We start from the raw sequence: 15,193 nt of genomic DNA, 5'->3' as shown, positions 1-15,193 counted from the left end.
CAAGTCCTAACACTACCAGATAAAATACTAATATACCTCTATTAGGATTCAAATTCTCATTTACCTCTATTAGGAGGGAAAAAGACCACAGTGGGTCTATATCCAACAGAATGAGGCACTTGCAAACTAGGGAAGTGGGGAGGGGCGGGCTTAAAACCTGGGAAGGAGGAGCCACTAACCTCCAGCAGCTGAAACAGCTGAGAATAGGTTAACAAAACACAGAACCCCAGCAAACTCTTTTTGGGAACCCCTGAGCCACCACAATATATATATATGTGTAACCATGCTGTAAAATGGTTGCAGTCATCTCTCCTGCTGACAGTAAGGCCTGGTAAGTTATGGGCTTGCCAGCAGTAATCATGGAGGTTTGCCCTCACACCCTGGTGAGGTGCCCTATGTATGGATGGGAGTGGTCACAGGTTCTGACTCCGTGGTTAGTGATGTCAGAGTTGTGCCAGCCCCCAAAGGATACATAAGGCACAGCACTGTGTCAAGAGTTAGTTGCTGGAGGAGGAGTAAGAGAAGGAGCAGTTCAAGAGTTATGTTATAGTAGCTGAATAAGGAGACTGTGTCCAGGGACCTGGCACAGAATAAGACATCCCTGCGGGGATAGGGAATCCCTATTATTAGGAGGACATTACCTTTCAAAGGGTAGTGCGGTGAACAATGGAGGGCTGAGTACACCCCATTGTGGAGGGCAGCTTGCCCACCGTGCAATAAAGATGATGCTGATTACAGAAACCCTCGTGTGTAAGAGTGAAGTGATTGCACAGGGGGCTGCACCACAGAGGAGTTCCTCACCAGGACCATCCACAAGCTCACGCTGGGATCCTGATGAGGTGGAGGCACTGCACTGGATATAGGTAGGACTCTGCACACTACCTCAGCTGCCTGCCTGGAGGGGTCATCCCCATACACCATCATGCAGGAGACTCAGGAGTCCTGTAGCCAACAGGTGCACCACCAGACACAATCACACTGTAATGGGGACTGGTTAGACCACAGGGGCCAATATGAGATTGGGTGGGTCAGGCCAGTCCAGAAAACCCGTTACATATGTATATGTGTCAAAATGGAGTGCTATTGAGCGTGGCATATGTATACAACAGACGACAGAAGCCCAATGCTACATCCAACATGACAGAAATACACAGTAAAATACTTATATATTCTCTTGAAATAGGGTCATTTAGTTTAACCCTTTTGCCAAAGCGCTGTAAGCTTGCGAGCCACGTCAAGGCAGACACCTGTTCGCAAGTCCTAACACTACCAGATAAAATACTAATATACCTCTATTAGGATTAAAATTCTCATTTACCTCTATTAGGAGGGAGAAAGACCACAGTGGGTCTATATCCAACAGAATGAGGCCCTTGCAAACTAGGGAAGTGGGGAGGGGCGGGCTTAAAACCTGGGAAGGAGGAGCCACTAACCTCCAGCAGCTGAAACAGCTGAGAATAGGTTAACAAAACACAGAACCCCAGCAAGCTCTTTTTGGGAACTATTCTGGTTATTAATAAATTCCAGTTTATATTATTCATTGTACGGAACTGGCGCTTCTTTCTATTTTGGTTTGTAGTTTATTATGGTCAGGCTTGACCATTTAGAAGCATTGCCTCTTCCGTACAGACTGTTCCTATGCTAACATCAATATTTCATCTTCATATTTAATATTAACTGCACTTCACCTTCACAACATTTATAACTTTTTGCACATCACGCTTATTTCTATCACAAACTAGCGCTACTATTTGTTTTTGTGTGTGTGTATATATATATATATATATATATATATATATATAGTGTTCGACAATGCTATACATTTACACGCCAGGGGCGAGTGGATTTAACCTCTGGGCGAGCAACTATTGGCCCAAGCAGCACATGTTTGTTTTTTTAAATTTTCCCTGCTCGCGCTGGCTGAAAAAAAAAAAAAACTCCCCTTACCTGACAGCTGTTTGGTGCGCGCTCCCAGGCTTTGTGGGCACGCGGCCAGGCTCTATATGAGCCTGCCCCCAACGAGCGGCCATTCTTTTTCCAGATCGTTGGATACGGTAAGTATTCTCTGCCTCTTTCCTGCTGCCTCCCCATGCACTCACCCCCGTGGCCCCTCTGCCTCCGTCCTGCTGCCTCCCCATGCTCACGCCCGTGGCCCCTCTGCCTCCTCCCCATGCCCCCTGCACTCACCCCCGTGGCCCCCTCTGCCTCCATCCTGCTGCCTCCAGCCGTTCTGTTGCTCCCCTGTCCCCTCAGGTCCCCGCTTCCCATGACAGCCCGCAGTGCGGGAGATGGGAGCGGGGATGTCCCCCAAGGTCCCCGCTTCCCCCCCGATCCCTGTGACAGCCCGCGGGGCGGTAGATGGGAGCGGGGATGTCCCCCAAGGTCCCCGCTTCCCCCAGATCCCTGTGACAGCCCACGGGGCGGGAGATGGGAGCGGGGATGTCCCCCAAGGTCCCCGCTTCCCCCCGATCCCTGACAGCCCGCAGGGCGGGAGATGGGTGCGGGCATGTCCCCCAAGGTCCCCGCTTCCCCCCCAGTCCCACAAGCGGGAGATGGGTGCGTGGGGGGGGAGGGGGGAGCGTGGTGGTGCTGGTTGCGGCCTTTCCTCCCCCCCGTGTGTAGAGAGTGTGTGTGTGTGTGTGTGTATATATGGGAGAATGTGTGTGTGTATGGGAGTATGTGTGTGACACCAGAGGTACCCCCCACCAGTCAGTCACCCACCCTCTCTCCCCCCCCTCACACTCTCTCTCCCCCTCACACTCTCTCTCCCCCCCACACTCTGGATCTCTTATTTACCCTATATATCTTAACTGCCCTATACTACACCGAAATAACCTATACTGCTTTCTTCCATATCAGACTCAAGCTTCACACGGAAGACATCGGAATCCCCCCTAACCCAGAAGACAGATAGGGAACACCTCCCCTCCAATGTATAACATTGCGGGAATGAGGGTACATGGACATTGAGGGACTGCGGATCAGGTAAGATCCCAGGCGGGATTGCTGCTTTAGATATTGTGAAGTGAGGACGTCCAGACACTGGTTAAGGGGTTTAGGAAACTAGTCATTCACACCTGTTTTTTTTTTTCTAGATCCGACATTTACACACACACACACACACACACACACACACACACACACACACACACACACACACACACACACACACACACACACACACACACACACACACACACACACACACACACACACACACACACACACACACACGTAACAAGGACTAATTGTAGTATAATGTAATACAATAAATACATTTATGTCAAAAACGAATGTTGTTCTGACTAGGAATTTATTAAATGTATTTTAAATATATATTTTATTTTAAAGCGGGGTTGGGGGCGGGACTAGGGTTGGGGGCAGGACTAGGTGGCGAGTAGATTTTTTGGTTGGGCGAGTAGATTTTTGGGTGATTTGTCGAACACTGTATATATATATATATGTAATGGTTCTTGGCCCCCACCCAATCTCACATTGGCCCCTGTGGTCTTCTGGCCCCATTACATGTCTGTATAGTATGTGGTGCACCTGCTGGCTTACAGGACTCCTGAGTCTCCCGCTGGGTATTATTGGGGATATCACCATGACAGGCATCTGAGGTAGTGTTCTGAGTCCTACTCACATTCGGTACAGCGCCTCCACCCCATCAGGATCTCTCCGGCAGCAGGGGGAAGTATCGGATGGGGAACTCCTTCTAGGTGCATCTTGATGCTGAATGACTCCACACTCACACAGAAGGGATCTTTTGAATCAGGGCATCTTTAATGTCATCTCCATAGGCAGACTGCCCCTCATTGCGGCAGACACTTAGCCGCTCATTTCTTTGGAATACTCCATGCAGAAGGTTCCTCCTCTCTTAATTGAGTTGTTCTCCACCTCTCCCCTAAGGGAGGTCCACCAGCTTTGCCAGGTCCCTGGACACAGTGTGTAATCAGCTTGCACTGAAGTATCTGACAGGCAGACTTGCACTGCTGCAGACACTTCACTCAGGAACATAAGAACAGAACCACTAACTTTAGGCAGTTCCGTGTCTTATATAGCCTCAGAAACAGACCCACCTCTGTGTCACTAACAGTGAACACAAAGCATGTTGTCACTTCCTTTGATACATATGACACTTCACCAGGGTTTTGAGGGCAAACCTCCATGATTGTTACTGGCAACCCTGCATACTTACCAGGATTACTGCCAGCATGAAAGAGATATGTACACCAATTTTACACATGGCTACATATATATATATATATATATATATATATATATATATATATATATATATATATATATATATATATACATACATACACATTCCCAGTAAGATATATTTACATTCCCAGTAAGATATCTATCTATATTACTTGCAATGTGGGGTATGGAGATACCTATACTCTAAGACCCTAACACATGAGTCAGGGTTAACCAAGTGGGCTTAACCTTTATTATAAACCTGGTTAACCCCTTCCCCGCCACAGATCCCTACGAATGTTTCATCAGAAATGAAAAGCTTTAAATTCAAAGGGCCGACCGTAGCAATTTCAGCGCCCTGTGTGGAGAGAAATTTGGAACCCCCCGCCTTGCTAGAGTGCTCCCCCTTTCCCCCCACACTGACTCTCACCCCCCCACTGACATATTTACTCTCCCCCCTACATTACTCTCTCCCCCTCATACACACTCTTTCCCCTCACTGACACACTCTCCCTCCCTAACTAACACAAACACACAGACACACAAAGACGTACATAGCCTCCCCTCTTTCCTACTGCCCATGCTGCTTCCTGCTTCTCTGCGCCATCTCAAGCCTCCTGAGAGCTCCTCATGATTGGCTGCATTAACCAGCAGGGGAAGCAAATGGGCCTGCCTTCCTACCTAACTCTACCTCCTTACTCACTTTTACTTTAGCAACAATCCTTAGCCGATTTCAAATTGCGCCCACCCCCCCAATTCCGCTTGATACTCAAACTGGATCCTGAACCACTTTAGCAAACCCGTCCAAAAGCAGCCGGGCCACATCCCTATTGGGGTACCTTTCCAGCCATGGCGCCATACTTTCGCCGATTATCGGGGATGACGCCTTCCTGACCAGCCTTCTGCCCGGCTCCCCTAAACCCGCGTCCACCCTCACTGAAACACTGGGCCTGGAAATGCTGCCCCCACACGTGGAGCATGCATGCCTGAAACGACACTTGTTGTACTCGCAATGGGCATCAATGAATGCCCAACAAACGCACGACAGGCTCATGTCCAGCATGCCCGTCGATTTCCCCCCCACTAAATGGGGATGGCCCCTCCACCCTGATCCACTCGATCCATACCCTTCATGTCCCAAGAAATCTGGCCCTACCTTAATGCCATCTTTTGCCTGAACTTCTCATCATATGTCCACCAACCCATAACGATGTGCCTGTGCTGTAACGTTCTGCCCCCACCGCAGACGGCCGTCTCGCCAGCCAGGGCTGCCAACAGGGGATAACAAAAGATACAGGTGTCCCAGGCCCCGTGAGTCAGGGGGCCCAGCCGCCCGGTCACCACGGGGTAAAAGGATTTAGCGCGCTCGCGATCCTCCACGCAGCGCGCTTGTCTGCACAACGAAGAAAGAAAAACAAACTTCCCCCCTCTCCTGATTGGCTGGTGCGTGCTGGCACACTGCCAGGATTTTTTTGGGGCCCGCACCAAGCTCTATACGAGCCTGCAAAGCGAGGCCCGCCTTTTCCTGCATGGAGCAAGTGGTAAGTACAGTTCCATGCCTCCCTTGCTTCCATGCCCCCCTGCACCGATTTCCCCGCCCACTGCTCCAGTTCCCCCCCCCCTGCTCTGATTTCCCCCGTGTGTATTTGAGAGTGTCTGAGGGTGTGTGTCTGAGTGAGTGTGTGAGTGTGTGTGTGAGTGTCAGAGCATGAATGTGTGTGTGAGTGTTTGAGTGTCTGAGTGTGTGTCTGTGAGTCTGTGAATAAATACAGACACCAACCCACAGTCAGTCAGTCACCCAACCACCCGTCAGTCAATCACCCAAGTGTCACCCACCCAAGTGTCAGTCATTCACTCACCCAAGAGTCAGTCACCCACCCCATCCACTCTCTGTATCATTCTTTCACCCACACTGTCTTATTTTAACTGCCCTATACCTACACCGAAATAACCTATACTGCTTTCTTCCAGATCTGACTCTCAAGCTTCACACACAAGATATCGGAATCCCCCTAAGGGCTGGGACCCGCTGCGCTCGGCGGCGCGGGCGGCCACACGAGAGTTCCCCACCAGCAGGGGAATCCTCCCGAGCCAGTCCCGGTCCCCCCTGGCTGCACAGCTCACTACACACTGTGACGCGTCAGCCGCTAGGGGATACAAGAGAATTGTAAACCCTAGCTTCGACGCGTCACGTGGTGTGGCTGTGAGCCAATGAGGGAAGGCTTCGGGAGGAGGAGAGGCTTCGGGGAGCGGGGAGGAGTGTGGAGGGGAAGCAGCGTGAGTGCCTGTCTGTGTATGTGTGTGCCTGAGTGCCTGCCTCTGTTTCTGTGTGTATATGAGTGCCTGCGTGTGTGTGTGTGTTGCTTGTGATTACTTCCATCAGCAGCTCCAGCCCGAGCCCGTGAGGAGGGGGAGGGGAGGGAGAGTAGCGGGTCCCTCCGCTCAAGCCACGCCCCCTCCCGCTCAAGCCTCCCACTCCCGCCCCCTACAGACCGCATATCGCGGTCTGTGTATGTCAGCGCCCCGCCTGTCTGCAGTGCGGGAGCGCTGACGGAGGGAGCGGGGCCTTAGCCTAACCCAGAAAGACAGGTAGGGAACACCCCAGGCCTTTTGTCACATAGGATGTAGCATTGGGTATCTTTGTCTTTTGTTGCAAATATTAAAATAAACAGATTGCATTGTAATTTTTTTCCCATAATAACAATAACAAAAAAACAGTTAAGTAAAAGTAGCCCCCCTGCCCAATACATTTATTAAACACCCCAACAGCTAAGGCATATACCCCACAGAGCTTACACTAAATTATACCTGTGTTACCGGGAGAGAATGGGACCCCCCAGGGTCACACATAACCGCCCCTGCGCTTAAGGCCGAGCAGCGCGTATAGCGATAGCTGTTATTATTTATGTCAGTGGCAGACACCTTGATGGTAAAGGTTACGCAGTTTGTAATGGGTTTGTTAATCGCCGAATGAAACATTACATGTTAGATATTTGCACAAAGGAAACTACATTCTGCCGCCATCTTATGTTATAAAAGTAACTTTCGGGGGGGTGGGGGAGGGAGCCACGTCCTGAGGGCAAAGCCCCCCCCTCTCTATCAATCACTTGTCTTATGAACGGCATCTGCAATACACCTCAGGTGGGTGGTTACTGTAACATCGCACCTTTCCACCCCAGCAATTTCTCTTTAATGACATATGGGATAAAGATAATTAATATTTATATAAAACATTTCTATGAACATCTTGCGTTGCTTGTCCTCATCACGTGAGGTCCTACTAAGCCACGCCCCCGACAGGGACACTCTATGACACGCCCCTGGAAGTAACCCCGCTGCTGCTGGTTATTATTATTATTACTGGGATTGGCTGCTGCTGGTTATTATTAGTGATTGGCTGCTGCTGGTCACGTGGTCGCTTTGGCTGCTACTGGTCACGTGGTCGCTCTAGACCGGAGGCACATGAGCAGCAGGAAGCAATCCCTTCTCAGCCGGGCAGAGAGCAGCCGCAGCAGCAACGTCTCCCACACATGCAGCAGCTGGGAGGGGCCGGAAGAGTCCGGCAGGATCCCCCCTCTGCGGTGAGTGTCCGCGCGCTGCCGCCTGTATAGCTGCCCCCCCTTTCAGCAGGGACTTAGGCGGGGGCTCAAACACGCCCCCTGAGCCTCTCCTGCTAACCAATGAGCGAGCCCCGCTGCTGCAGGGGAAGAATCCCCACACATTGTAACTCAGGGAACCTCCTTTACCGGAGCGCGCCTCCTGTATCACGTGATCAGGGCCACTGCGGCTAACAACACAGGGATTGTGGGTAACAGGTGACGCAGCTTCAGACACGCCCCTTTATCCCCGCCCCCCCAACTACCTCCGGTCTCTCTTCCTGCAGCTACTGTAACTGGGGAATCGGCTGCACGCGCCGCCAGTCTTGCAGCGGAGGTACTGGGGCCTTAGCCCAAGTCTGGTAAAAAAAAAATGAATGTGTTTTTTTTTTTTTTTTTAATAAATAATAAATTACACAAACACACACGCACACCCATATACATACAGAAACACACTCAATACTGCATACACTCAACACTGCATACACTCAACACAGTATACTCACGAAAAGCATGCGGCACGCGCATTCGCATTTCCGATTCCTCCCCCTTCACAGATCCAAACCCCCTCCTTCACACATCCAACCCCCCCCTTCACACATCCAAACCCCCCCTTCACAGATCCAAACCCCCCCTTCACAGATCCAAACCCCCCCTTCACAGATCCAAACCCCCCCTTCACAGATCCACCCCCCCCTTCACACATCCAACCCCCCCTTCACACATCCAACCCCCCCTTCACACATCCAACCCCCCCTTCACACATCCAACCCCCCTTCACACATCCAACCCCCCCCCTTAACACATCCAATCCCCCTTCACACATCCAATCCCCCTTCACACATCCAATCCCCCTCCCCCTTCACACATCCAATCCCCTCCCCCTTCACACATCCAACCCCCCCTTAACACATCCAATCCCCCTTCACACATCCAATCCCCCTTCACACATCCAATCCCCCTTCACACATCCAATCCCCCTTCACACATCCAATCCCCCTTCACACATCCAATCCCCCTTCACACATCCAATCCCCCTTCACACATCCAATCCCCCTTCACACATCCAATCCCCCTTCACACATCCAATCCCCCTTCACACATCCAATCCCCCTCCCCCTTCACACATCCAATCCCCCTCCCCCTTCACACATCCAATCCCCCTCCCCCTTCACACATCCAATCCCCCTCCCCCTTCACACATCCAATCCCCCTCCCCCTTCACACATCCAATCCCCCTCCCCCTTCACACATCCAATCCCCCTCCCCCTTCACACATCCAATCCCCCTCCCCCTTCACACATCCAATCCCCCTCCCCCTTCACACATCCAATCCCCCTCCCCCTTCACACATCCAATCCCCCTCCCCCTTCACACATCCAATCCCCCTCCCCCTCCCCCTTCACACATCCAATCCCCCTCCCCCTTCACACATCCAATCCCCCTCCCCCTTCACACATCCAATCCCCTCCCCCTTCACACATCCAATCCCCCTCCCCCTTCACACATCCAATCCCCCTCCCCCTTCACACATCCAATCCCCCTCCCCCTTCACACATCTAATCCCCCTCCCCCTTCACACATCCAATCCCCCTCCCCCTTCACACATCCATTCCCCCTCCCCCTTCACACATCCAATCCCCCTCCCCCTTCACACATCCAATCCCCCTCCCCCTTCACACATCCAATCCCCTCCCCCTTCACACATCCAATCCCCCTCCCCCTTCACACATCCAATCCCCCTCCCCCTTCACACATCCAATCCCCCTCCCCCTTCACACATCCAATCCCCCTCCCACTTCACACATCCAATCCCCCTCCCCCTTCAGACATCCAATCCCCCTCCCCCTTCACACATCCAATCCCCCTCCCCTTCACACATCCAATCCCCCTCCCCCTTCACACATCCAATCCCCCTCCCCCTTCACACATCCAATCCCCCTCCCCCTTCACACATCCAATCCCCCTCCCCCTTCACACATCCAATCCCCCTCCCCCTTCACACATCCAATCCCCCTCCCCCTTCACACATCCAATCCCCCTCCCCCTTCACACATCCAATCCCCCTCCCCCTTCACACATCCAATCCCCCCCCCTTCACACATCCAATCCCCCCCTTCACACATCCAATCCCCCCCCCTTCACACATCCAATCCCCCCCCTTCACACATCCAATCCCCCCCTTCACACATCCAATCCCCCCCTTCACACATCCAATCCCCCCCCTTCACAGATCCAATCCCCCCCCTTCACACATCCAATCCCCCCCCTTCACACATCCAATCCCCCCCCTTCACACATCCAATCCCCCCCTTCACACATCCAATCCCCCCCCTTCACACATCCAATCCCCCCCCCCCTTCACACATCCAATCCCCCCCCTTCACACATCCAACCCCCCCCTTCACACATCCAATCCCCCCCCCTTCACACATCCAATCCCCCCCCTTCACACATCCAATCCCCCCCCCTTCACACATCCAATCCCCCCCCTTCACACATCCAATCCCCTCCCCTTCACACATCCAATCCCCCCCCTTCACACATCCAATCCCCCCCCTTCACACATCCAATCCCCCCCCCTTCACACATCCAATCCCCCTCCCCCTTCACACATCCATCCCCCTCCCCCTTCACAAATCCAATCCCCCTCCCCCTCACACATCCAATCCCCCTCCCCCTTCACACATCCAATCCCCCTCCCCCTTCACACATCCAATCCCCCTCCCCCTTCACACATCCAATCCCCCTCCCCCTTCACACATCCAATCCCCCTCCCCCTTCACACAACCAATCCCCTCCCCCTTCACACATCCAATCCCCCTCCCCTTCACACATCCAATCCCCCCTCCCCCTTCACACATCCAATCCCCCTCCCCCTTCACACATCCAATCCCCCTCCCCCTTCACACATCCAATCCCCCTCCCCTTCACACATCCAATCCCCCTCCCCCCAATCCCCCAATCCAATCCCCCTCCCCTTCACACATCCAATCCCCCTCCCCCCAATCCCCAATCAATCCCCCTCCCCTTCACACATCCAATCCCCCTCCCCCTTCACACATCCAATCCCCCTCCCCCTTCACACATCCAATCCCCCTCCCCCTTCACACATCCAATCCCCTCCCCTTCACACATCCAATCCCCCTCCCCCTTCACACATCCAACCCCCCTCCCCCTTCACACATCCAATCCCCCTCCCCCTTCACACATCCAATCCCCCCCCCTTCACACATCCAATCCCCCCCCCTTCACACATCCAATCCCCCCCCCTTCACACATCCAACTCCCCCCCTTCACACATCCAATCCCCCCCTTCACACATCCAACCCCCCCCCCTTCACACATCCAATCCCCCCCTTCACACATCCAATCCCCCCCCTTCACACATCCAATCCCCCCCCTTCACACATCCAATCCCCCCCCTTCACACATCCAATCCCCCCCTTCACACATCCAATCCCCCCTTCACACATCCAATCCCCCCCTTCACACATCCAATCCCCCCCCTTCACACATCCAATCCCCCCCTTCACACATCCAATCCCCCCTTCACACATCCAATCCCCCCCCTTCACACATCCAACCCCCCCTTCACACGTCCAATCCCCCCCCCTTCACACATCAACCCCCCCCCCCCTTCACACATCCAATCCCCCCCCTTCACACATCCAATCCCCTCCCCTTCACACAATCCAATCCCCCCCCCTTCACACATCCAATCCCCCCCCTTCACACATCCAATCCCCCCCCCTTCACAGATCCAATCCCCCCCCCTTCACAGATCCAATCCCCCCCCCTTCACACATCCAATCCCCCCCCCTTCACAGATACAATCCCCCCACTTCACAGATCCAATCCCCCCCACTTCACAGATCCAACCCCCCCCCTTCACACATCCAATCCCCCCCCTTCACACATCCAATCCCCCCCCCCCTTCACACATCCAATCCCCCCCCCTTCACACATCCAATCCCCCCCCCCTTCACACATCCAATCCCCCCCTTCACACATCCAATCCCCCCTTCACAGATCCAATCCCCCCCTTCACAGATCCAATCCCCCCCCTTCACAGCTCCAATCCCCCCCTTCACAGATCCAATCCCCCCCCTTCACAGATCCAATCCCCCCCTTCACAGATCCAATCCCCCCCCTTCACAGATCCAATCCCCCCCTTCACAGATCCAATCCCCCCCTTCACAGATCCAACCCCCCCCTTCACAGATCCAACCCCCCCCCCTTCACAGATCCAACCCCCCCCTTCACAGATCCAATCCCCCCCCTTCACAGATCCAATCCCCCCCCCCTTCACAGATCCAATCCCCCCCCTTCACAGATCCAATCCCCCCCATTCACAGATCCAATCCCCCCCCCCTTCACAGATCCAATCCCCCCCCCCTTCACAGATCCAATCCCCCCCCCTTCACAGATCCAATCCCTCCCCCTTCACACATCCAATCCCCCTCCCCCTTCACACATCCAATCCCCCTCCCCCTTCACACATCCAATCCCCCTCCCCCTTCACACATCCAATCCCCCTCCCCCTTCACACATCCAATCCCCCTCCCCCTTCACACATCCAATCCCCCTCCCCCTTCACACATCCAATCCCCCTCCCCTTCACACATCCAATCCCCCTCCCCCTTCACATATCCAATCCCCCTCCCCCTTCACATATCCAATCCCCCTCCCCCTTCACACATCCAATCCCCCTCCCCTTCACACATCCAATCCCCCTCCCCCTTCACACATCCAATCCCCCTCCCCTTCACACATCCAATCCCCCTCCCCCTTCACACATCCAATCCCCCTCCCCCTTCACACATCCAATCCCCCTCCCCCTTCACACATCCAATCCCCCCCCCTTCACACATCCAATCCCCCCCCTTCACACATCCAATCCCCCCCGTTCACACATCCAATCCCCCCCTTCACACATCCAATCCCCCCCCTTCACACATCCAATCCCCCCTTCACACATCCAATCCCCCCCCTTCACACATCCAATCCCCCCCCATTCACACATCCAATCCCCCCCCTTCACACATCCAATCCCCCCCCTTCACACATCCAACCCCCCCCTTCACACATCCAACCCCCCCCCTTCACACATCCAATCCCCCCCCTTCACACATCCAATCCCCCCCCCTTCACACATCCAATCCCCCCCCCTTCACACATCCAATCCCCCCCCTTCACACATCCAATCCCCCCCTTCACACATCCAATCCCCCCCCTTCACACATCCAATCCCCCCCCCTTCACACATCCAATCCCCCCCCTTCACACATCCAATCCCCCCCCTTCACACATCCAATCCCCCCCTTCACACATCCAATCCCCCCCCTTCACACATCCAATCCCCCCCCTTCACACATCCAATCCCCCCCCTTCACACATCCAACCCCCCCCTTCACACATCCAACCCCCCCCCTTCACACATCCAATCCCTCCCCCTTCACACATCCAATCCCTCCCCCTTCACACATCCAATCCCCCCCCTTCACACATCCAATCCCCCCCCTTCACACATCCAATCCCCCCCCTTCACACATCCAATCCCCCCCCCTTCACACATCCAATCCCCTCCCCTTCACACATCCAATCCCTCCCCTTCACACATCCAATCCCCCCCCTTCACACATCCAATCCCCCTCCCCCTTCACACATCCAATCCCCTCCCCCTTCACACATCCAATCCCCCTCCCCCTTCACACATCCAATCCCCTCCCCCTTCACACATCCAATCCCCCTCCCCCTTCACACATCCAATCCCCCTCCCCCTTCACACATCCAATCCCCCTCCCCCTTCACACATCCAATCCCCCTCCCCTTCACACATCCAATCCCCCTCCCCCTTCACACATCCAATCCCCCTCCCCCTTCACACATCCAATCCCCCTCCCCCTTCACACATCCAATCCCCCTCCCCCTTCACACATCCAATCCCCCTCCCCCTTCACACATCCAATCCCCCTCCCCCTTCACACATCCAATCCCCCTCCCCCTTCACACATCCAATCCCCCTCCCCCTTCACACATCCAATCCCCCTCCCCCTTCACACATCCAATCCCCTCCCCCTTCACACATCCAATCCCCCTCCCCCTTCACACATCCAATCCCCTCCCCCTTCACACATCCAATCCCCCTCCCCCTTCACACATCCAATCCCCTCCCCCTTCACACATCCAATCCCCCTCCCCCTTCACACATCCAATCCCCCTCCCCTTCACACATCCAATCCCCTCCCCCTTCACACATCCAATCCCCCTCCCCCTTCACACATCCAATCCCCCTCCCCTTCACACATCCAATCCCCCTCCCCCTTCACACATCCAATCCCCCTCCCCCTTCACACATCCAATCCCCCTCCCCCTTCACACATCCAATCCCCCTCCCCCTTCACACATCCAATCCCCCTCCCCCTTCACACATCCAATCCCCCTCCCCCTTCACACATCCAATCCCCCTCCCCCTTCACACATCCAATCCCCCTCCCCCTTCACACATCCAATCCCCCTCCCCCTTCACACATCCAATCCCCCTCCCCCTTCACAGATCCAATCCCCCCCCCCCTTCACGGGCCGTGGGAGGGAGGCAGTGACTGTGTGGGTGGCAGACAGTGGGTGGGAGACAGTGACCTTTTGCAGTGACTGGGTGGGAGGCGGGGGTGACTGGGTGGGAGGCGGGGGTGTCAGGGAGCCGGTGGGTGACTGGGGGTGGGGCTAGTTTTGCTGATAGGGTGGCTGGGGAGGTTGCGGGGCGGAGTCGCCGGTGGCTTGTGTGGAGGTGAGAAGAGCCGGGTTTGGGTGAGGGAGGGTAGTTGTGCCGATGGGGAGGTTGCGGAGTGGCCGGTTTTGGGTGAGGCGGGGGGGTAGTTGTGCTGATGGGGTAGCTGGGGAGGTAGCGGAGTGGCTGGGTTTGGGTGAGGGGGGGGGGGGGGTAGTTGGGCTGATTGGGAGGTTGCGGAGCGGAGAGGTGAGAAGCGCTGGGTTTGGCTGAGGCGTGCCGGGGGTAGTTTGGGTGAGGCGGGGGGGGGGTAGTTGTGCTGATGGGGTAGCTGGGGAGGTTTCAGAGCGGTCGGGTTTGGGTGAGGCGGGGGGGTAGTTGGGCTGATGCGGTAGCTGGGGAAGTTGCGGAGTGGCCGGGTGAGGCGGGGGGGGGGGAGTTGGGGTAGTTGTGCGGATTGGGAGGTTGTGGAGCGGAGAGGTGAGAAGCGCTGGGTTTGGGGGATATATATATATATATATATATATATATATATATATATATATATATATATATATATATATATATATATATATATATATATATATATATATATATATATAAGGAGAGAGCGCACCCATAGCGTATAAAAGTTTTAATGAGGGGGGGGAGGGGGAGAGAG

The 15,193-nt window shown here is 54.4% G+C and overlaps 1 protein-coding gene across 1 annotated transcript in view; it reads left to right on the top strand.

Annotated features, from left to right (window-relative positions):
• LOC142466810 (uncharacterized) overlaps positions 1-15,193 on the top strand; it is a 178,841-nt gene that overhangs the window by 100,669 nt on the left and 62,979 nt on the right. The gene's annotated exons all lie outside the window — the stretch shown is intronic.

This window comes from Ascaphus truei, chromosome 15 (genome assembly GCF_040206685.1).
Source record: "Ascaphus truei isolate aAscTru1 chromosome 15, aAscTru1.hap1, whole genome shotgun sequence".
NCBI lineage: Eukaryota > Metazoa > Chordata > Amphibia > Anura > Ascaphidae > Ascaphus > Ascaphus truei.
The sequence above is the reverse complement of the archived record's forward strand: the minus strand, read 5'-3'. Positions and strand labels throughout refer to the sequence as shown.